We start from the raw sequence: 25,040 nt of genomic DNA on the forward strand, positions 1-25,040 counted from the left end.
ACTCAGAGCAAGCAACATGGTGATGAGTGGAAGCAATACAGACCTTGAAGACTGGGCTCAACCCTTGCTACGTTGCTCACACGCTACATGGTTATGGATGTTTATTTAACCTCTCTAAACTGCATTTGCTCATCTGTCTAATAACAGCAACGGTATCTCTCTCAAATGGCTTTGAGAGAATTAATGGAGATGATGTATGAACGTACTTAGCACAGAGTGTGTAGACCATAGTAAATGCTCAATATAGTATCACTATTACCATCCATTATTATTATCCCTAGGAAAGAAATTCTCCAGGGAAGCTCTCCATAAGGCTAAAACACTTATGCTGTTTAAGGACTATTTATTTAAATTTAGAGTATGGCAAGAAGCATAAAATCTATAGGTAGGAAGAAATTAAATCTGCTATGATGTCCTATGTCCTCTCTGAGAAGCTTGTAAGAATAATATGGAGCCAAAGTATAGGGCTTCCTTTATATAGACTTTCTCACAGGAGAGACCCTGTCCTATCCCAAACCTCCTAAGTTGTTTTTCCTACTTAATCTTTAGTGCTTGCCATTCTTTTAACTAGACCCAAACACAGTCATTCCGTAATTGAAATACGGCTGAAAATACATGTAGTGCTAGGATGGGTGATATAATGTATTACCTTTCCATCAAGCAGAAAAGCAGGGAAATAAAAGCCTGGTTACACAAGGAATGAAGTAGGAGATCCTCACCAGAAGAGGGGGCAGTGCTTTCTACATGCTCCCTGAACCCAAAGAAAACAGCAGATGAGTAGAACTCAAAGATGCCTAGAGGATAAGCAGACCAAAGACCTCCTAACATCAGGCCTCAGACCAGTTCATTAGAATTATCTAAAGAGTTTGTTAAAATCAGATTCTTAGGTCAGCTGTGGTAGTGCACTGATGCTATGATATTGTGATCTGCAGGAAGGAACCACATGGGAAATCTGAGTCCAACCTAAAGACTGGGTATGGTGACATGCAATCCCAGCAACATGGGGAAGCTGAGGATCAAAATAGCTAAAAAAAAAATAAATAAAATTACGGACTCTTAGGCTTCCCCCTGAACCAGTTGGGGTTAAGATGATAGAATTTTAACAAGTGAGAAGAGCTAGATGTAATAATCACGTATCAATACCAACTATTAACTTTATAGAGGCAGAAACTGAGCCCAAGTTAATGAAAGAACTTTACCCTCCAGCCACTTGACACCTGTCTTCAACAAGCTCAGCTTAGCCGTGATCATAAGAGTGCAAGCAGGAAACTCTAGTCACCTTCCTCCCTTCCCTGCATGGTTCCCCCCAAGCATTTAACATATGAGGACTATAGTTTTCCATGAACCCAGTCTTTCTATGCTACCAGTGGTGACACCTCTTTTTGGATGGCTAAGCTAAGTCCCTCATAAGTTCAACTTCCTGATTACACCCTCAACTTTTCTGCAAACAGTAAAACTGTAAGAGGTGGCAATGTCACATTTGGTCAATAGCTGGCAGTCATGATTGAAGTTGCAGACAATAACAAGAGGGAGTGGCAAAGAGCCAAAAATGAATCTGAAAGGAACGAAGTGACCATTCTCCAACAAGAAAACACACCCCAATCAACTGAGAAAATCATGCAGTGAAAATAGTCTGTTTAAAAAAATCAATGGCGTGCGAATCAGCAGCATTCAAACCCTATAGCCTAGCATCTTGCTCCACCCCCAAAACTGAGCCACATTATTCCTGAAGCCATTCCCAAAGACATCAGTCCCAAAGACAGCTCCTCACTCTAACTTCAACGTCTTCCTCCCAGCATCTGCTCATTTACTTAAATGCATATTCAGACCCTGGGAGACTCTGTATCTCACCACATGAAAATGTTCTTTCCTCCATGGTTATCACTTTTGCCCAGAACCTCATCATTCCACATCTAGATTATTTCTAGAAACTGTTCACTTTGCTTTTTTTCTCTTTCCATAGTTTCTGGCTCATAACTACTTGGCCTTTTGTTCTGAAACTGCCTAATCAGGCCATAGAACTTGTTACAAATAAATTAAAACCGAAAGAGGTCCTGCCTCATACTCAGGAGTTGGGAATGCTACCCAAGAGGCCCAAAAGAAACTGAACAAGCAGGCCTTTCTGCCTTTCCCCACTCAGTCAGTTAGCATTAGATCAGATTCTTTCTGTCCAATCACATTTCTTCATGGTTGTTCATACTTCAATTATTACTATGCAATGAAGTCTCCATATATTTAAAAAAAAAAAACAGTAAAATGACAAGGTTCAGTGTGCTTTACACAGTTGAACATGTAGAGGGTTGCAGGAAAGTGAACAAGAACTAATCCATATGTTGGAAGGGCATTGTACCTCAACCATATGACCACAAAAGTTCCTACATTCAAGACACAACCAGATCTCATTCTATGTATCTCTTTACTTGGTTATTTATTTATATCCTATAAAATATCCTTTACAGGGTCGGCCAATGGCATGGTGGTTAAGGTGAATGGATCCCAAATGGCCAACTGCGTGGCTTGAGTCCCAGACCTGGAGGCTTGGAAAACACAGCAGGCACCTGTGCATAAATGCCCAAAATCCCAAAAGGAGAATGGAAGAGAAGGGATTACAGCATGGCCATCCCCCTGTGGAGTACCTTTTCCTTTCTATCGCTCTCTCTCTCCCAATGTTAAAAAAGAGGAATACAGGCAACCAGCAGTTAGCGTAATGGCTATGTCGCTGGACTCCCACGTAGTCGACCGTGGTTCATGTCCCGGACCCGGTGGCTTAAAAAAACTCACGCCAGGCGCGTGTGCGTGCGTGCCCAAGATCCCGAGAGGAGAATGGAGGAGAAGGGATTGTGGCGTGACCATCCCCCCTGGGGGGTGATTTCTCGCTTTCTGTCTCTATGTCTCTCTCTGTCTGTCTGGCGAGCGCACGCGCCCTACAGTGAAAATCTCTCAAAAAAAAAAAAAAAAAGAGAAATACATATCCTTTAATAATAAGCTAGTCTATGCATTTCCCTGGCTCTGTGAGCCCTTCTACCAAATTAATTGACCCTAAAGAAGAGATCATGGGACCACCAACTGGTAGCTGGTTGATCAGAGGTTCCAGAGGCCAAAACTTATAACTGGTGTCTGAAGAGGGGGCAGTCTTAAGTACTAAGCCCACAACCTGTGGGATCTGACACTATATCCAGGCAGATACTGTCAAAACTGAACTGCATTAGAGGACCCTCAGCTGTAAAACTGATTGTTTGCTTGGTATGTAGGAAAATACTCTCACACACTTGTCCGCAGATGTTTTCTGTGTTGATTGCTGACTGACAGTATAGAGAAAATTCAATTTGTTTTTTCCTATATCTTCAAAGCCTCCATCTGTCTCTTGTATACCTGACATATAGTGCTCAGAAAAACTGCCTCGTCTTCTATTACTCCTATGTGACCTTTGCCAATCAGACAGGTTTCCTCATTATCCCTCCCTGAAACTCAGACTTTTGTTCAGGCTGTTCCTTAGAATGACTATTCTCTCCTGCCTCTGCATGTTCAGGCCTTCCACCCCCTTTGGGTTGAACTAAAGTGTCTGCTTCTTTACTAGGCCTTCTTGGAACACAAGCAGCCTCCAAAGATCTCCTCTTGGCACCTATGAAATTTTTCATCTGCAACTCTCATTCTTCACTGAACACATGCTCACTTTCATAGCTATAATGCTGGGGTTTGGGAGTGAGGGTTAGTACCCCTAAAAATATTCTAAACTTCTGGAGGAAGTCAGCATACAGTGGAAAATACATTGGGATAAGATCTCATGGTTCCTGTCAAAGTCCTTCCTCTAAGTACTGAAGGACCTTGGGCAAGTGATTGAACTTTGCAGGGCATTATCCTATAAAACAAGAGGATCCTATGGGAAATCACTAAGGTTCCTTCCCATCCTAACACTTGAGACTTCTAAGGCAAGGATCGTGTCCTTTTAATATCTCCCAAAACTCTTAGCAATTCTCCCTTACTTTTTCTTTCCTTTAGTTTGCTATAGGGCTTGTGAGCTCACCAGAGAGGAAAAGAGAGAGACAGAGTGAGGAACCATCCCCCAGGGCAGATGGCCATGCTGCAATCCTTTCTCCTGTCAGGATTTTGAACACATAGGCATATGGGTCCAGTGTATTTTTCAAGTCACAGGGTCTGGACTGAAACTGCACAGCTGGCACAGCAGCCTTCATCACGATGCCACTGACCAGCCACCCACCCTTACTTTTCTTCATCCTTTAGGCCTCTCTTCCCTTGTTTGTTACATAGGACTGATAATACCTTCCTCATAGAATTTTTTTTTTTGAGAGGTTTTTGCTATAGGGCATGTGTGCTCGCCAGAAAGACAGAGAGAGACAGAGATACAGAAAGCAATAAATCACCCCCTAGGGGGGATGGCCACACCACAATTCCTTCTCCTCCATTCTCCTCTTGGGATCTTGGACAGGCACACACACGTGCCCGGCATGAGTGTAAGTCGCCGGATCCAGGACTTGAACTGCGGTTGACTACATGAGAATCCAGCAACATAGCCATTACACTAACTGTTGGTCCCCTTCATAGAATTTTTGATCAAGACAGAGGAAAAAAAAAAAAAGAAAGAAGAAAAATACTTCTTGTGAGATACTTAGCACAGTTCTGACACAAAGTAGGGCTTAATAAATCTTTGTTCCTCTTGTTAGAGAAATAGAAGGAATATATTGGAGAGGCTTTTGCTATAGGGCATGTGCGCTTGCCAGAAAGACAGAGAGAGACAGAGAGACAGAAAGCGAGAAATCAAGACCAGAGGGGATGGCCATGCCATAATCCCTTCTCCTACATTCTCCTCTCGGAATCTTGGGCATACATGCACATACGCTCGGCATGAGTTTTTGTTTTTTGTGGGTTTTGTTGAGGTTCTTTTTTTGGGAGAGGTTTTTTTAGCTATAGGGTGCGTGTGCTCGCCAGACAGACAGAGAGAGACAGAGAGATAGAAAGCGAGAAATCACCCCCCGGGGGGATGGCCACGCCACAATCCCCTCTCCTCCATTCTCTTCTCAGGATCTTGGGCACAAATGCACACGCACCTGGCATGAGTTTAAGCCACCGGGTCCAGGACTCGACTGCAGTCGGCTACATGGGAGTTCAGCAACATAGCCATTACGCTAACTGCTGGACCCCGGCATGAGTTTAAGCCACTGGTTCTGGGACTCGAACTGTGGTCAGCTATGTGTGAGTCCAGCAATATAGTCATTACGCCAACTGCTGGTCCCGAAGTAATATATTAGATATCAGTTGAACAAAGAAAGAAAGAAACTTTAAAAAAATAACTATTGATTGAGATCATCGGTAACATGTTATCTTTCCTTTAAAATAGAAACTATTTTCCTTTCCTTCCCTTGAGCTAGAAATTCTCATTTATAACTGTCTTTCTGCATCTGTGTTGAAAGCAGAAGTTCAGGGCTGCAGTGAGTCCCAAGGAGGCTCAGGAGAGATGTCCTTGTGCACACAAGATAGCACTTCTGAAAGTCAAAGCCACTGCACCTCCTGAATACGAAGACCAAATGTTCCATTTTAAAAAGCTACAGTTGCTTAACCCGAACCATGAAGATGGCATTCCTTGAGGAAAAAAGGAGGTGAAGGCTGAGGTTCAGAGGCCCCTGGTGCCTGGCTGATAAGGTGTCAAAATGTCATTGAGTGAATTGTTCTCCTTCTCAAAGCAGACCCACTTGATATGCTTCTCTCAGAGCCAGAAGATAGAGAAATCTCTCCCAGTTGGTGCTCACTTACTCAGACTGCCAAGTCCCAAGCAGAGAAGCATGCATCGAGGCAGGCCTCCAGGGATGAGATCACACCCTTAACCAACCAGCCCTGGAGAAAGTAGAAAGCCCCAGCTCAACCAATTGGAGAGTTTGCCAGGAACCATGACAAGGCCAGCTGTCTCAGTGACAAATGGACAAGAAGGTCTTGCCAGACAAAAAAAGTACTCTAGGAAATGAAGTTAGACTACTCGTAACAGATTAGGAAACCAGAATTCATGGCATTCTAGAGTTCAAACGACCCAGACGAGATTTAGATAGAGTGACAAATCTTGCTCAGAAATATATCAACCTGCTACTTCTACAGAAGAAAAGGCATCATACAATAAAAAATTTTACTGCGTTTTATGATGCCAGATTTTTAAAGTATTGGTTCACAAAAAAAAATACAACATACTTAGTTGTTGGAATTCCACTGAGGTCCAGAGGCAGATGTGAGTAAAAGATGTATACAGTTATTTAAAAAGAAATAAACACTTTCAAAAATGCATTACTCCGTAATTAGGTTATAGATGAAGTGGTCAAAACCAATCTATAACCCTGGCAGCAGTAGTACAGCAAGAACACAATACTCTGCAATACCGAACTCACACGGGAAGGTCTCAGGTTCACATTTGAGGCCTTTCTGGGAATGCGGGTTGCACACATGTATGCCTATGATCCAGACTGGCTGAGAATGGGAGCAGACTATAGCATGAGGACCTTGTTGGGAGTGCCTCTCTCACTCTCTCATGCTTTCTTTCTCTCTCAAAGGGAACAAACATAAAAAAGACCAATCTATGGAGGAATTTTCATGACATTTCAACAATCTTACAAATGCTCAGCATACACCCCTCATGTCTTAAGACACTAATCACTCCTGCTGTCTAATCCATTCCCACCTGAGTCTCTGGTTGAAATGCAGCTATGATATCTTCCCTCATTAATTCAGGACTATAGGGAAGATGGCACATATGTAAGTTTCTTGAAGTCTTCCCACCAGAAGTCAAATAGCATGACATCTAGAGATAACTAGCCACCTGTTTTGTTTGTTTGTTTGTTTGTTTTGTTTTGTTTTAAATTATCATGTGCTTTTATTGGGTATGTGTACAATATCAAACATATCAGATATATATGGAAACTTGACAAAAATTATTTGGTGACAAGGCAGAGAATGCTCTAAGTGTGAACTATATACCATGACAAAGTCTTCAGGAGAACAAGTGAAGAGAAGGAAATGTTACAGAGGAAGCCACACAGCAGAAAATGTATTTAAGTTTAGGGTCCAAAGAATAGGAATATGTCATTGCTCTGCCTCTCACCTATAGCAAAACCTTACGTAAGTCCTTCCCATTCTCTAAGCCTCAACTTCATAGCCTATAAAATTGAGAAGAGAAAATTGCCTCTACTGAAATCAAAATATTGGAGTTTTTTTTTTTTTTTTCATCGAGGATCTCATGGAACAAAGTTTAAAAAAAAATCAATAATAGATCTAGAGTGCTGATATCTGACAGATTTCTTAAACCATGATAAGATCTGTTGTTTGTGTTCACATTTTCTAGTCTCAAAGTAGCCTTTGTTGTCCTGGGCATGAAACAGAGTCAATTCCGGAGTCCCTGAGTCAGGAAGGTCCCATAGTACAGTGAAAATCTGACACAGAACTGCTCTACAAGCTGGGACTAAATAAGTAAGTCCTCACATATTCTCATGTGCTCTAGCTGTGAAAGTATAGGGACAAGGGTTCCTTCATTTTCATATAGGAAACCTTCTAGGGTCCCTGGTCTCCTAAATATGTACTGCATCCCAAAAGGAAGAAGATTAATTAAATAGGTTAGTCCTGTTTCTATAACAGAAATTTAAAAAAAAACTCCAATATTTTGAGCTATATTCTGTTCCTCTCCAGTCTCAGAATGCACACACGCAGATCTTCCTCTGTGTGTGTGTGTGTGTGTGTGTGTGTTTGTATGTGTATGCACCAAAGCATGTTAAACACAATATAAATGCCCTGGCTCTGAAGGCCACCAACTCCTCTGAAGAATAGAAAGTCAAAGTGACAAATTCGACACTAGTCCCTAGTTTGGGACTTCACTAGTATGGGAATTCCCCTCTTGACCAATACTGATAGTCTCTGAGACCTCAACCATGGTTTCAGCAAACCTGCCCCCTCCCCCACTTTGTGTCCAGTTCCCACATTGTGCCAAAGCTGCCAGCCAAGGGACCAATTAGTGTCAACTATGATGTCAACACTTGCCTGGTGAATGCTGCATGTAGCTACATCTTCCTAATGAAGCTCTGAACTATTTAATTAGGAGCTGCTCTGACAATTCTGCCCTTGTCACATCAGCAATAGGTTGGAACACAAGGGGGAAAATTTCCACTGAATCCATGCCATAGCATTTGCTCTGTAAACCGAGATGAGTGGGATGCATTCACCTTGCTAATGCATGGAAATAAGAGGTAAGGCAGTTTCTCACCACATCTAGATGGAAGGTATAAAGATACAGCCATGCATAAAACAAAGGATTTTTCCCCCTCCCTATCCAAGCAGCTATTTGTTCACATCTCTTCCCTTTCCAGCATACTTGTGTTGACTTCAAGGGTCAGAGGCAGAGCAGCCTGGGGACCAGCAGTTAGTGTAACGGCTATGTTGCTGGACTCCCATGTCGCGGTTTGCATACCGGACCCGGTGGCTTAAAACTCATGCTGGGCGCGTGTGTATGCGTGCCCAAGATCCCGAGAGGAGAATGGAGGAGAAGGGATTGCAGCATGGCCATCCTCTCTGGGGGGTGATTTCTCACTTTCTATCTCTCTGTCTCTTTCTGTCTGTCTGGCGAGCGCATGCGCCCTATAGCAAAAAACTCTCAAAACCAAACCAAAACAAAACAAAACAAACAAACAAACAAAAAAACCTTTGACTTAGATAAAAATCACCAACAATAATGAAAAAAATAGTTCAAAGAAATCAGAATAACATAAGAGAAATAGTATACTATGAAATGCCCAAATATTCAAATAACAGGTATTCTATAAGTTAAAGAATCAGACAAGAGTATAGAAGGTCTATTCCATGAAATACTTGCAGAGAACTTCCCAAACCTAGAGAAGCAATCAAATATCCAAACCCAAGAAATACTAAGGACCTCAAATAGAATCAATCCAAGAAGATACTCTCCATGGCACAACATAGCCAGAATGACCAAAATCACAGATAAAGACAAGATACTAAGAATTGCAAAAGAGAAACATTAAGCTACTTACAAAGGTTATCCCATCAGGCTAATATTGGACCTCTAGGTGGAAATCATGCAAACAAGGAAAAAATGGGAAGATATATTCAAAGTGTTGAAAGAAAAAACAATTTCAGTCAAGATTTCTATACCTGGCAATATTAGCCTACAAATAAGAAAAAAAAAAGATAAAAAATATTCTTAGATAAGCAAAACCTGAAAGAAGTTATCAACACCAGACCAGCTTTTCAGGAAGTTCTGAAGGGAGTGCTAAACCAAGAAAACTAAAAAGAGACAGATAGAAACAAGGGAGTAAAAATCAACCAAGAAAATGGCTAACATAATGGCAGGGACAAGTCCGGAAATATTGATAATAATGCTGAATGTTAATGAATTAAATTCTCCTGTCAAGAGACATGAACTGACTCAATGAATTAAAAAACAGAAGCCCTCTGTTGCCTACAGAAAATGCACATCATGGATAAAGACATACATAGGTTAAAAGTGAAGGGCTGGAACAGGTATTCCATGCAAATGGAAACCATAAAAGGGCTGGAGTTACAGTACTGACTTCAGACAAAATAAGCTTTAAGACAAAAAAATGTAAGAAGAGACAAAGAAGGGCATTATGTAGTAGCAAAAGGGCTAATTAATCAAGAAGATATAATACTTATGAATATGTATGCCTCCAAGACAGGAGTACCCAAATACATGTAGGAAATACTGCTAGATCTAAAAGGAAAGAGAACACAACACACTAACTGTTGGGAAATTATGTGGGAAACATTGTCAAATATGAAATGGGTGTTTAGTTCTCTGTGTATAGAAATTTGTGTCAACAGGTGTTCTAAAACTGTATGAGATTCTTAAATATCTGATATGTAAGAGTACATTATTAGTCATACTTGGAATGTTAAATAGTTCTAATGTAGTTTGTCACAGAAATGATCGATTTGTCAGTCTTGGGTTATGGTAAAATCAGATCTCGAACCATGGCCATTTTAAGTTTCATTTTCTATAGTTAATTGCTTTATTCTGATGCTCTTTCTAAAATATTTGGTAATAGGCTACAATCCAAAAATTGCCTCTTTTAAGGACATTACTGGAAAAGACTCTGATAAGTACTCTTAAATATAGGTTTTGATAACTTTGAGATCATATTTCAGAATTTCCAGGATTTAAATGGAAGATCAGATCACAGTAACACTGCAAATTCAACAGAAGAGAAATTAATTACATGAGACTGAACTGACAAAGTAGAATTTTATGACTTTGACTAAAACATTACTGATTTTTTTCTATGCTTTGTTTTCCAAATTTAAGGATTTTTTTGTTTTCTTTTCAGCTGTTGATAGCTTTGGCAACTTGTTAAATTTTTTTCTCTTTTTTTGTAAACGGAATTGAAACACACTTATCTCTCTTCCAGACCCCTTTGGAATTGGAAAGCATTTGTATTATTATTTTGTGGCAGTATGGTTATTTGCATAAGTTTAATAATACCCATTGCCTTGCATCAGAAATTGGAAATGCACTGAGTCAGCAGGTGACATGGTGGTTAAGGGTACTAGACTCCCACATGGCCAACCATAGCTCAAGTCACAGACTTGGTGGCTTGCTTTCTCACTTTCTCTCTCTCTCTCTCTCTCTCTCTCTCTCTCTCTCTCTTTCTCTCTCTCTCTGTCCCTCTCTGGTCAAATTAAAATAAATAAAGTTAAATAAATAATTCTAAAAAAAAAGGAAATTGGAAATGCTGGTTATTGCCAGGACTTTGACTGGAATGTAATATCTCAAGACACAACCAGAGAGCTCAGGTTGATCCTGAGAAAGCCAACAGAAGCTCTTAGAAAGATTGTCTGGTACCATAAACAGATCTGCCTGACAGGTAAGTAAAGAATGTCACTTCCTGGGACCAGCAGTTGGCGTTATGGCTATGTCGCTTGTCTCCCACATAGTCATCCATGGTTTGAGTACCAGACTGGGTGGCTTCAACTCACTCCAGGTGCATGTGCAAGCATGCCCACAATCCTGAGAGAAGAATGGAGGAGAAGGGATTGTGGCGTGGCCATCGTCCCTGGGGCATCATTTCTCACTTTCTTTCTCTCTGTCTCTCTCTCTCTCTCTTTCTGGCAAGCGCAAGCACCCCATAGCAAAAAACTGTTCAAAAAAAAAAAAAAGATAATGTCATCCTAACAGGTCCCAAATCTTCCAAGTATAGGTATTTAAAGGCACAGTCACATGGTGAATTCCTGACTTGCCTCAGTAGCCTTGGGAGTCTTTTTAAAGTGTCTAATCTGAAGTTCCTTATAAAAGGTTCCAGAAAAGCAGACTAAATCAATTCGTATTCTTATTGAGCTTTGTGCAAATAATAGACCAAACTGAGACTAAACCTATTTTTTTGCAAATATGTTAGATTATGCTTTTCTTTAGTAAGAGGAGGAATGGAGAGAGGGAACACAGTGTTTCAGAAGAAAACTATAGTGCGCTTGTTAATAGATTTTAGCTCTGCCCATATTTGTTTTTTGAATTTTTAGTGTCTACCTACTGTTTGAACAGAATCCTAATCTTTTTTCTGGATTTAATTCTTAAGCAAATTTTTCTTAGCATTTTGATTCATTAAAGGTAACACTGCTTTTCTTGAAATAAAATAAAAATAATAGCAAACTAAAGACAGTGCAAGAGAAGGGTGGGCAATGGGAAAGTGGGGAGGAAATTAAGGTAAAAAAACATTTAATGGACACAATAATGGAAAATTGCTGATTATAATGTATATGATAATATCTTTGACTGGACTAATATGCAGTGTATTCAAGATGGCAAAGTTCATTTTGTATGTTGTAAAGATGTACAGTGATTAAGTGTAAAAAATATATATATAATTTTTTTTACAATGCCTATCTCAGGACCAGCAGTTTGTGTAATGGCTATGTCACTGGACTCCCATGTGGTTCAAGTCCCGGACCCAGTGGCTTAAACTCACGCCAGGCACATGTCCGTGCGTGCCCAAGATCCTGAGAGGAGAATGGAGAGAAAGGGATTGTGGCATCTCCACCCCATCTGTCTCTCTGTCTCTCTGTCCCTCTGTCTCTCTGTCTCTCTGTTTCTCTTTGTCTCTCTGGTGAGTGAATGCACCCTATAGCAAAAACCTCTCAAAAAAAAATAATGCCTATCTCTAAAAACATTATAATGATTAAAACAAAATGAGTTCAAAGAACTAAGCTCAATAAAAGAGTCTCCTTATTTCTCAATGTCCTGTGTTCTAAATTAAAAGGCACATTCTGTACTGTAATTAGGACAGTATTGTTTTTATTTGTCTCTCCTCTGTTTCTCACTCCAGTGCCTTTTCTTTGTCAACATTGTTATTTCACCAGTCCCTGTGGTTTCACCCACCCTATCCCCTGATTATTCTCTATAGATTACAGTTGTTATGTTATTTCCAAAAAGTGGCCCCCAAATCTGAACACCAAGCTCACTATCACAAAATACAATGATTTTTTTTTTCTTTTGAACTGGGTAACTTGCTCACAAATCAGTCTCAGATCTCATTAACTTTTCTGCAGCCACTCCGCAGGAAGATGGAAAAGGGTCCTTTTAGCCCAAGGGCCAAGAAAACAATTTATTTGAAAGAAGCCACCTAACTCCACCCATTTAAGTTTATTAAATAGAGAGGAAATTAGATCTCGAATTATATAATTCACTTGTGATTATTACATTCTTTGAAAAGGTTAAGGTGCTTACCACAAAATATAAAACAGTAATTTGTATCTTCATTGCTGAAATTTGGAGAAGGAGATTTGGAAATTTTGGAAAGCAACCATTCTGCTCACCTTGGGAGGCAAGAATATTGAGATGAAGTCTGACAGTCAAGAAAATCAGATAAAGAGTAAAACTCATTCATAATTTCACTGCTTCTCCTTTCCACTTCAAAAGAAAACAAAAGGAAATTGTCTTTTAAAAAGCAAATATAGTGGCCAGCAGGTGGCATAGTGGTTAAGGCACTGGACTCCCAAGCATCTGACATCGCTTCAAGTCCCAGGCGTGGTGGCTTGAACCTCACCCCAGGCATGTGTACATGCTTGCTCAAAATCCCAAGAGGAGAATAAAGGAGGAGGGATTGCAGGCCATAACTCCTCTGGGGAGATTTCTCACATTCTATCTCTCTGTTTCTCTCTGTCTCTCTGGCAAGCAGATGCTCCCTATAACAAAAATCTCTTAAAAATAAAAAGGCAATTATCACATGCAATTAGTCAGTTAGTGCATGTGATAATATTAATAGCACGAGGGAAGATAAACTGGGAATGAGAGCCATTTAGAACTTTCTATTTCTCATTCCTTTTGCACCTTAGGTCAATAATAATACTTTTATAAATATGGCAGGAGTTCCACATCCCATGCCATCCCAATGTGTATAGCCTTTTACAGCTAGAAAGCCATTTCTTCCCTACAGAGATAGGCAGAGGAAGAAAGAAAAGTGACTTCACGAGACTGAGTTTTGTGAGTCAGAGAAACAAACAGCAAAACAGATCATGTTCCAGATAATGATAAGGATGGGAAGTTAAAACTTCCATGCACAAGCAAAGGAGCATTTTCACTGATAACTAGGAGGTAAGCAAGAGTTCTTTAACCCTCCCATCCAAAGGCAGAACCAAAAGTGAAGATAAAATCATCTGTATCCTCAACCTAATAATCATGGAACCAGAAATAAAGAAATCTAAGTATTCTAAACCAGAGACTGTCTTTGGGAAATAATGTAATGGGCAGGCAGATTATGAATGATAGAGAGACAGCCAGCCTGTGGGAACTCAGAGAGACAATGGAGAAAAAGAGATGATAGACAGAAAAGGAAGGGGAGAAAGACAGGGACAGACAGAAATGTAAATGGACTAAAGTGAAGGGAAGAGAAAGTCAGCAAAAGGAAATCACCAGAAAAATAAAAGTTAGAGAAAAGGCATTTGATAGGCAGACCAAAAGAAACAAAAAGGAAAGGAAAAATGATAGGAGCCAAGATGAATGGGGAAGGTATAAATGAATTATAGAATGCTAGGTGGACTGAATATTGAGACACTAAGAACCTGATAAGGCACCAAAGTCTAATTCTTCATGCAAGCATTCAGGGCACATGGAGATGGCAAAGCACTGTCTAAAGTTGCTAACATTTACCTTCCAAGAGTGAGGAGTTTGGAGTCAGGAAGTTTCTGATTCAGTTTCTCAGATAAGACACTTAAGCTCTCGAGTTTTAGTTGGCATATCTGTAAAATAGGAATTATAATCCACTTCACTAGATTGTTGTGATGACCAAATATAAGATATATAAAAATACCATCACAATATCTAATGGATAATGCCTGTGCAATAAATGCTAGTTGTCCTTCTTTCTTTAAATCAGATATTCTACACAGGAGTTCTTTAATCATCATTCTCTGTACCGCCTCTCCTACTGTATCACAGACCCTGACTTTCAATTGTTAAGTGCTTTATGGGCAGAACCTGTGTCTTGTTCACCAGAGAATCCTCTGTGTCTTGCACAGTGTCTGGTACAAGGCCAATATTCTATAAATAAGTAGACAAACATTTTTAAATGAACAAATGCATAATAAGTGAATGAATGAGATGACAAATGTAAGAAAGAACTGTCTCCCTCTTGGGAGGAGTTAGTTATTGGATAGGCAGGGTTGAGTGCAGAAAGCAGAATCTACCTCAAATAGTTCAAGGAGAGATCTTAATATTGGGTATTAAGGACCTCACACAGACTTTAGGAGGCCTGAAAGAGCGTCAGTCAGAAAGCTGCCACTCAACTATAGAATTCAAAGTCATCCCACTACAGCTCCTGCAAAAAGAATATTGGTGTTCATTAACTTATTTGTTTGTTTGACTAATTTATTATTTCATGAATTTATTCATTCAACAAATGATTATTTGTCTATTTAGTTATCCACAGATAAGGAAGCTGCTGTTTTGGCCATGGTCACAAATTCCCTTCATGTACAGAAAGCTGGTAACTAGATAGGGAACCTGATCCTGTTATCCCAACTCTTCTAACATGCACGTGTCATGACCTAACTTGCAAGCAACGACAGCTATAGGAGAATGCATCTACCTCCTTTCTTCCAAATGTCAACTTGATGTACCTAATTGACAGAACAAAATTTGCATCCATGAGTCTGAGATATGTAGCTTTTATAACTTACTAATATGTCAAACTACAAAGAAGTTGGAATGAAGGCTGAAAGAGCCAACCCATATCAGGAATCTTTTTTAATCTAATGAAAAAACGCGTTTCAGTCATGAGAGAGGACAAAGCAAAAGAACAAACAGAAGGGGTTAAAAGATAAGCATGACTACTCTGTGAGCTTAATTTTCTAGGATTTACTCAATTTCAAATATTAGAGTTCATAATCAGATATATGTATCTTTTGGGGTTTGTAAAATTTATTCATATCAGATAGAGAAAAACACTCTATTCTCCAAGTGTTAGTTATTCTATGACTTCATCCATAAAAGATAGCCAACATTTTGGAAAGAAATTGCAGTCATTGAGGCTGGTATATGTCCTACCAAATGTTTCCTCAGAATCTTGAAAGCAGTCCCATCTGTTGCATAGAGAAGGCATGATTTCTAACCCAGTTTCCGAATGAATCATGGCAGCAGTAGCCATGTGACTAGACCTCACAGACTTCAAACTGCAGGGAGTATAATTGACCAAGAGTTCCAAGCTGCTACTGGGCTCTGACATCTATTGACATTCATCACTGCGATGGCTCCAAAGTCACTTTTCCTAGAAGTCGCTCCTAGGCAATGATAAAGCACACAGTAGGCAGGCCCTTTACTGGGAGACAGGGGACTCCCATGACAGGTAACTTTGGCTCAAAGACTCCCTAAGAGCCTTGCCAAATAATCCTTAGAACTTTCTTTAGCCTGCTCCACAATCTATGATGCTTCCCACCAACGTTTCTTTCCCCTGTTCTTCACTCAAGTTCAGACTTGGCTCATGATCTGATGGCTCCTCCAGCTTTTCTCAGCTTCTTCCCCATTTTCTCAGACCTTTCTGTTAATAAAATTCTCTCTTGACATCTCCTTCCTGGAGGACCAAGACTCACATGAGTGAAGTCTTAACATTGATCTTTAATGTCCCAATCCCAGGGATGGGGAAGGAGATGGGAAGGAGTTGGTGTAAGAGGATCATTGTGAGAACGTCCAGAGTATGCCTCTTCCATAGACAATGGAACCATGCTTTACATATGTGTAATTACAGTAAGAGAACAGCTTTTATTTACAGGAGAGGAGGAAAAGAGAGAGGACTCAGAAAGGGGTAAGAGATAAGCATGATTACTCTATGACTGACTTTGAATTTCTAAGATTATTTCAACTCAAATGCTCTGGGTCTTCACCAGATCTCATGTACATTCTAGGGTTTGTAAAACATGTTTCAGATATGATACGGAAGAACAAAATTCACCTCATTCTCTAAACATCATGTATGTGCAAAAATATATACACTTCTGTGTTCATGTGTATGTTCATATAAGAGAAAAACTATTACAATAAGTATATTTTACTAATCCTTGTCAAGAAAAATAATCTCCATTCCTGAAGAGAATAATAATAAAATTGTTTTAAAAGTGTTTTCTCTTGTCTTCAGGCTAAATTTTCTTTCCTTGGATGAATTTTTAAGAGTTTAGTTCTGGGGGCCAGCAGTTGGTGTAATGGTTGTGTCGCTGGACTCCCATGTAGTTGACCGTGGTTCGAGTCCTGAACCTGGTGGCTTAAACTCATGCTGGGCGCATGTGCATGCATGCCCAAGATCCCAAGAGGAGAATGGAAGAGAAGGGATTGTGGCATGGCCATCCCCCTGGGGGGTGATTTCTCATTTTCTGTCTCTCTGTCTGTCTTTCTGGTGAGCACATGCACCCTATAGCAAAAACCTCTCAGGGTTTGTAAAACATGTTTCAGATATGATACGGAAGAACAAAATTCACCTCATTCTCTAAACATCATGTATGTGCAAAAATATATACACTTCTGTGTTCATGTGTATGTTCATATAAGAGAAAAACTATTACAATAAGTATATTTTACTAATCCTTGTCAAGAAAAATAATCTCCATTCCTGAAGAGAATAATAATAAAATTGTTTTAAAAGTGTTTTCTCTTGTCTTCAGGCTAAATTTTCTTTCCTTGGATGAATTTTTAAGAGTTTAGTTCTGGGGGCCAGCAGTTGGTGTAATGGTTGTGTCGCTGGACTCCCATGTAGTTGACCGTGGTTCGAGTCCTGAACCTGGTGGCTTAAACTCATGCTGGGCGCATGTGCATGCATGCCCAAGATCCCAAGAGGAGAATGGAAGAGAAGGGATTGTGGCATGGCCATCCCCCTGGGGGGTGATTTCTCATTTTCTGTCTCTCTGTCTGTCTTTCTGGTGAGCACATGCACCCTATAGCAAAAACCTCTCAAAAAAAAAAAAAAAGAGTTTAGTACTTTTGCTTAAGCTGTCATTGAAGTAGAGTCTTTCTTGATTATTTCGTTTCTGAATATACTCCTTCTTGTAATAGGTAGGTGAGGAGGTAGGAATGTAGGTCCACCATTTCAAGATTTTAGAAATCTAGTCTTTATGGACAACCCATGGCATGGTGGTTAGGACAGCTGGGTCCCACGTGGCTGACTGCATGGTTTGCACAGACCAGCAGCTTGAGAAACATGCCGGGCATATATGCATGCATGCCCCAAATCCAGAAATGAAAGAGAAGTGAAGGAGAGGGATTGAGGCATGATCTCCCGTTGGGAGTACTTTCTCACTTGGCTCTCTTTCTCTCTCTTTGGTAAGTGCACACACCTTCTAGCAATTAAAAAAAAAAAACTGATCTGTAAAGTCCATTTCTGTCTAGTTCAACACTGTATTTTTATCCCCTAGAACAATACCAAGCAAGTAAGTAGCACTTTTTATTGATTAAATCTGCACCTTGGTCCTCATGAAAGCTGACTTGATTGGGAATAACTCACACAACATTCTATTTTCATTTCCTTTTTAGTATTTGGTAACCCCTTAGTAAGGTCACACCTAGAAGGAACTGAATTTAGAGCTAGCATTCATGATATAGAACACCTGAAGCACAGAAAAGGACTATCATATGCCAACAGAGAACTGCTGTGTTACCAGCTATGCCTAAACATAGTGCATCCAAATACAGTTCTTCAAATCCAGGTTCAACCAACCTTGGGGATCATTGTGATATTAAATGTCCTGAGATACTGAACACTCTTTGATCAGCCTAAGGGATTCTGGATTGTTTTTGCACCATTGCCTGGACTCTGAAAGATACATCTGGAAGCAAAACTGCTTTTGTTCAGCTGCAATTCAGATGTATTGAGCCCACACACATACCCAGGGTTCCATTGGCGAATAGGGTTCAACTAACTGAAACAAGAACTTGACACCTTTCTAGAGGAAGGGAACTTTGATTCTACAGCCAGAAATGCCATTTTTAATAGCCCAGAATTTGATCAAAGAGAGCAAGTCTTTTTGAATAACAGGTAAAATTGTTATCGTGATAGGTTGGAACCTTTGTTGTGATTTTTTTCTCTTTACCTCTTCTACCATTTTGTATCCTGCCTCTATCCAACCAAACATAATTATGAATTAGGAAAATACAGAACTTCATGAGTTCATTCAAAACTGTTTATTGTGCACATACTGTATTCCAACCAGTTCTGAAGATAAGTCCTATGGATACCATGATAGGCAGAATTGGCTTGCTTTTCTTTTCTTTTCTTTCTTTTGTTTGGAGAGATTTTTTGCTTTTGGGTGCAAATATTCACCCGAGAGACAGAGAGAGAGAAAGTGAGAAATCACCCTCTGGGGGATGGCCACACTACAAACCCTTCTTCTCCATTCTCCTCTCATGATTTTGGGCACACACGCACATGCACCTGGCATGAGTTTCAAGCCACTGGGTCTTGACTCAAACTATGATCGGCCATGCATGCACCCTATAGCAAAAACCTCTCAAAAAAAAAAAAAAAGAGTTTAGTACTTTTGCTTAAGCTGTCATTGAAGTAGAGTCTTTCTTGATTATTTCGTTTCTGAATATACTCCTTCTTGTAATAGGTAGGTGAGGAGGTAGGAATGTAGGTCCACCATTTCAAGATTTTAGAAATCTAGTCTTTATGGACAACCCATGGCATGGTGGTTAGGACAGCTGGGTCCCACGTGGCTGACTGCATGGTTTGCACAGACCAGCAGCTTGAGAAACATGCCGGGCATATATGCATGCATGCCCCAAATCCAGAAATGAAAGAGAAGTGAAGGAGAGGGATTGAGGCATGATCTCCCGTTGGGAGTACTTTCTCACTTGGCTCTCTTTCTCTCTCTTTGGTAAGTGCACACACCTTCTAGCAATTAAAAAAAAAAAACTGATCTGTAAAGTCCATTTCTGTCTAGTTCAACACTGTATTTTTATCCCCTAGAACAATACCAAGCAAGTAAGTAGCACTTTTTATTGATTAAATCTGCACCTTGGTCCTCATGAAAGCTGACTTGATTGGGAATAACTCACACAACATTCTATTTTCATTTCCTTTTTAGTATTTGGTAACCCCTTAGTAAGGTCACACCTAGAAGGAACTGAATTTAGAGCTAGCATTCATGATATAGAACACCTGAAGCACAGAAAAGGACTATCATATGCCAACAGAGAACTGCTGTGTTACCAGCTATGCCTAAACATAGTGCATCCAAATACAGTTCTTCAAATCCAGGTTCAACCAACCTTGGGGATCATTGTGATATTAAATGTCCTGAGATACTGAACACTCTTTGATCAGCCTAAGGGATTCTGGATTGTTTTTGCACCATTGCCTGGACTCTGAAAGATACATCTGGAAGCAAAACTGCTTTTGTTCAGCTGCAATTCAGATGTATTGAGCCCACACACATACCCAGGGTTCCATTGGCGAATAGGGTTCAACTAACTGAAACAAGAACTTGACACCTTTCTAGAGGAAGGGAACTTTGATTCTACAGCCAGAAATGCCATTTTTAATAGCCCAGAATTTGATCAAAGAGAGCAAGTCTTTTTGAATAACAGGTAAAATTGTTATCGTGATAGGTTGGAACCTTTGTTGTGATTTTTTTCTCTTTACCTCTTCTACCATTTTGTATCCTGCCTCTATCCAACCAAACATAATTATGAATTAGGAAAATACAGAACTTCATGAGTTCATTCAAAACTGTTTATTGTGCACATACTGTATTCCAACCAGTTCTGAAGATAAGTCCTATGGATACCATGATAGGCAGAATTGGCTTGCTTTTCTTTTCTTTTCTTTCTTTTGTTTGGAGAGATTTTTTGCTTTTGGGTGCAAATATTCACCCGAGAGACAGAGAGAGAGAAAGTGAGAAATCACCCTCTGGGGGATGGCCACACTACAAACCCTTCTTCTCCATTCTCCTCTCATGATTTTGGGCACACACGCACATGCACCTGGCATGAGTTTCAAGCCACTGGGTCTTGACTCAAACTATGATCGGCCATGTGGGAGTCCAGCACCTTAACCACTGGCCTGAATTGGCACACTTTCTATCATCATTAGGATTTTAAGTGTGGGAGGGAGATGGACAGTAATAAAATAATCCAACAGATAAATATTCAGTTATAAGCTAGGAAATGCGTTATAAAGAGCAGGATGCAGCAAAACATCTTAAAGGAAGTTACAGATTGGGCTGAGTTCAAAGCCTAAGTAACAGTTAACTAGGACAAAGTGTAGAGAAGAACTGGGGTAAGGTAAGGGGACTGGCTCTGGGCAGGTGGACAGCATGTGGAAAAGTATAAAGAAACACAACACTCCAAGAACTGGAAGACCCAGTGAAATAAGACCACAAAAGGAGGTCATGCCACATGGGCAGGCCTTTGTAGGCAGATGACACCCTGGGGATTCTTCTCTCCTTTGACTTTGAGTCTCCTCACACCAGAGATGTTCTGATGTTCTGAGAGGTTCCCAAGTTTGCCTCCTACTCAGCTTTGCAGTCTCTTCTCATGCACTTCAAAATCCTCTCTCTCTACCCTCAAGAAAACAACCAGGCTCTCATCCTGAGCTAACCTGGGGAAACACCTTTTCTTTTCTTCTTTCCTTTCCTTTCCTTTCCTTTCCTTTCCTTTCCTTTCCTTTCCTTTCCTTTCCTTTCCTTTCCTTTCCTTTTTCTTTCTTTCTTTTAAATTTAATTTAATTTAATTTAATTTAATTTAATTTGATTTAATTTATTTTCCCCAGCATGAATACACTGCATATGAGTCCAGTAGGAACACTATTCTTGAGCCCCTGTCTCTTCTAGCTCTCAGCTCTGCCTCATTGGTCCTGCTGGTTTTTCAGTGTAAACTGTCTTGCTACTTTTTTCTATTTCTTGGTTCAAATTTGTTCTCACATCCTTTCCGTTGATGGTGTGTAAGTACCCGGCTAGAGCCTACTATGTAATCTCTCAAAAGATATTGGGCATCGAAGGGGAAAACAAGATCTTGTGTGTGTGTGTGTGTGTGTGTGTGTGTGTGTGTGTTAGTTTGTTCTTACATGCACTTTCTTTTTTTAAGTTTTATTTTTTTATTTCATTTTCTTTTATACATTCAATCACATTATTTGTCTTACAAAGTGGATATTTCAACAGGTGAACATTTCTCCCTAGTACAGTTGATAAAACTACTAAATATCTTCAATAGAAAATATCATACCTCTTTGGGCCATTAATGCTTTGCCTCCCTATCCCTCCCGCAAGTGTCCTTCCTCAGACCCTCCTCTTTCACACACACTATATCTGGTATTTATATCTATATACTGTGTTTCTATATCCTTTAGTCAATTAGTTTCAGTCATAGAGTGTGGACACTCGGTATATATTAAGTGGGGACATACAATGCCTCTCCTTCACAGCCTGGCTTGCTTCACTCAGCAGTAGATCTTCCATATTCATCCACTTCCTGTCAAAAGCCAGGGTTTTGTTGTTTTTTATTGCTGAATAGTATTCCATTGAGTATATGTGTCACGGTTTTTCTATCCATTCATCTATCACGGGCATTTGGGTTGTTTACATGACTTAGCAATTGTGAATAGTGCAGCAATAAACATCGATGTGCAAGCACTTCTCTGATTAAGTATTCTTCTGTCCTTTGGATAGATACCAAGGAGTGGGATTGCTGGATCATATGGTAGATCTTTCTTATTCAACTTATAAAAAGGAATTCCAAGTTGGGATTTCCAGAGAATGTATCCTTCAGAAAGGAGAGACATCTGTGGGCTGACATTCCTATGCTCCTTAAACCTGTGATGTAAACACCTGCCATTTTCCCCAGACTAAACTTGTTTAGCTCCTCATAGCTATAGATGTGAAGATCATTATAGCTACATTCAGCAGAACAGTTTTAGGGCCAGCCCTGTAGCTTCATAATTAAGTGAGCCAGTTCCCACATAGCCAACAGAGGTTCAAATCGAAGACACTCTAAGACCATGTGTGTCCACCCCAAATCCCAAGAAGATGGAGAAATTTGCATTAGTAGTGTTCTCTCTCTCTCTCTCTCTCTCTCTCTCACTCTCTCCCTCCCTCCCTCCCTCCCTCCCTTCCTCTCTTCCTTCCTCCCTCTCTGTCTTTCTGTCTGTCTCTGGCAAGTGTATGGTCCCTCTGGCAACTAAAAAGAAAATTATTCCTGAGTGGAGGCAATTTTGTCCCCAGAGAACTTATGGTAAAGTCTGGAAACACTTTTGGCTTTCTATACTGGGATAAGGTAGTGATGCTATTGGTAGCTAGCAAGTAGAAGCAGGGATGCTGCTAGCTTCTAAACATCCTAAAATGCACAGGGCAGCTCCACAACAAAGAGTTATCAAGCCTAAAATGTTAATAGTGCCAAAGATGAAAAACCCTGCAATAAACCCTTCTAACAAAGAGGTGACAGTTCAAGGTCTATACCCCTCATCTCTGATTAATATTATTCAGCTACTAACCACCTCCACAATGCACTCACATAATTAATACATGTATTTGTATGTATTTTTGTTGATTACAGGTTCATGCTTGTCTCTCGCCTTAGGTATTTAAGGTCTTGAAGGAAATGAAGTATCCTTAATATATACTTAGTAATCTACTAAGACCTGGTGGAGCAATTGGCATCCAGCAGTTTTACTTTGTGTTGATAGGGATTATTTACATTGCTGAGAAGTACTAGGTCTCCCTTTTGCTTTATACAGTTTGTTTAATAAGGGTCAGATCTGTTGCAATGGAACCAGGGCTTTCCTGTGTAGGGAGTAGCAAAGTTACTGAACCGCAAAGATATAAATAATCATTCTCTGGTGATAACAGTACCAAAACCTCAGTGGCTTTAAGACTACAAGATTTGATTGCTTGTCCTTACTACATTTTCTCTGCAGACTATCAGGGAGTTCTGAGCCTCCTCGTCTGCCATTTCAAGATAGGGCTTCAGGTTGATCTCAGAATGGAAAGAGATGCTAGAGAATCAGGCCTCAGCCCAGAGTTAATACAAGTCACTTCCATCATGGCTCATAGGCCAGAAATAGTTATACATACCCATTAAACTAGAAATAGCAGCAAGAAGAACTAGGAGCTATGGGGAAACAAGTAGAATATTAGCTGAGTTGTAGCCCAGCTTCACTGAACATTTGGCCTAACTTACTTACCTTCTCTACACCTCAGTTTCTTCATCAGGAAAATGACAATAGGCATTTCAGAGAGTGGTTGTAAGGATTAAATGATATGTTTAAATATAACCCATGGTATATAGTATAGGTCAATAAATGACAGCTGGTATTACAACAATGGTAATAATAATATTGTTGTTCTTTGTCTCCCCCCCCCACCTCACTGCAAACCCACATAAAGCAAAGTAGATCCAAATAGAGGCTCCCCCTGATTGGCTTTTCTCACTGTGACAATATGTTAATTTGTCAACTTTTCTTTTGTATCTCTGAAAATAAATAGTGTTTACTCTTTATTCATCTCAAATCATTTTTTACTATCTATATATTCTGAACATTTTTCAGAAGGCTAAAAATGGAAAGAGGAGCATGACCTCAGTATAGCCTTCAAGAGTTCATAGCCTGGCATTGGGAGAAGGTCTAGGGAAACTCTGGGATAGCACCTAGCAAATTGGAGAGGGGAGAATCAGGTCACAAAAGCCTTCATTGAAGAAATGGTGACTAATAGACAAATAGAAGTTGTCAGGGAAGGGGGCAGTCTGGATAAGGGAGAACAACATGACCAAGGAAAAAACTATTGCAAAGGTACAGAGAAAGCTTGATATACTCTGTAATTTAACAAGGCCAGCACATGGAGTGAAAGGGAAGGGGCACAAGATGGTACCAGAGAGGCCTTCTATACAAAGAAGAAATGTAAGCAGAGCAGTAATTGTGATCACATTTATTTCATTTTATTTTATTTTTTTCTTTTTTATCGGAGAGGTTTTTGCTATAGGGCATGTGTGCTCACCAGACGACAGAGAGAGACAGAGAGATAGAAAGCTAGAAATCACCCTCCAGGGGGAATGGCCATGCTGCAATCCGTTCTCCTCCATTCTCCTCTTGGGATCTTGGGCACTCACGCACACGCGCCCGGCGTGAGTTCTAAGCCACCGGGTCCAGGACGCGAACCACAGTCGACTACGTGGGAGTCCAGTGACATAGCCATTACGCTAACTGCTGGTTCCCAAAACTCACTTAATCTTATTACTTCCTGAAAGGCTACATTGCCATATACAGTATGGCTGGGGGTTAGGGATTCAACAAATAAATTTGGTGAGTGTGGTAGAGAGAGGAACAATTCAGTCCAGAACAGCGGGTAAGTTTGATGGCAGGCAAGCCAGAAAGGAGAAAGATGCTATAATCCAAGCAAAAAAATCCTGAAGCCTGCTCTGAGTTAGTAGACACAGTGATAAAGAAAAAGGGAAGTACGTGAAAAGTTGGTAGAACCAGTAAGACACTGGTTCAACAGTGGTATTACTTAGGAAACTGAGTAGGGAATAATAAAACTGTGCCTTGAGATGAAGGGAAAGC

Source organism: Tupaia chinensis, unplaced genomic scaffold, assembly GCF_000334495.1.
Source record: "Tupaia chinensis unplaced genomic scaffold, TupChi_1.0 Scaffold000075_1, whole genome shotgun sequence".
NCBI lineage: Eukaryota > Metazoa > Chordata > Mammalia > Scandentia > Tupaiidae > Tupaia > Tupaia belangeri.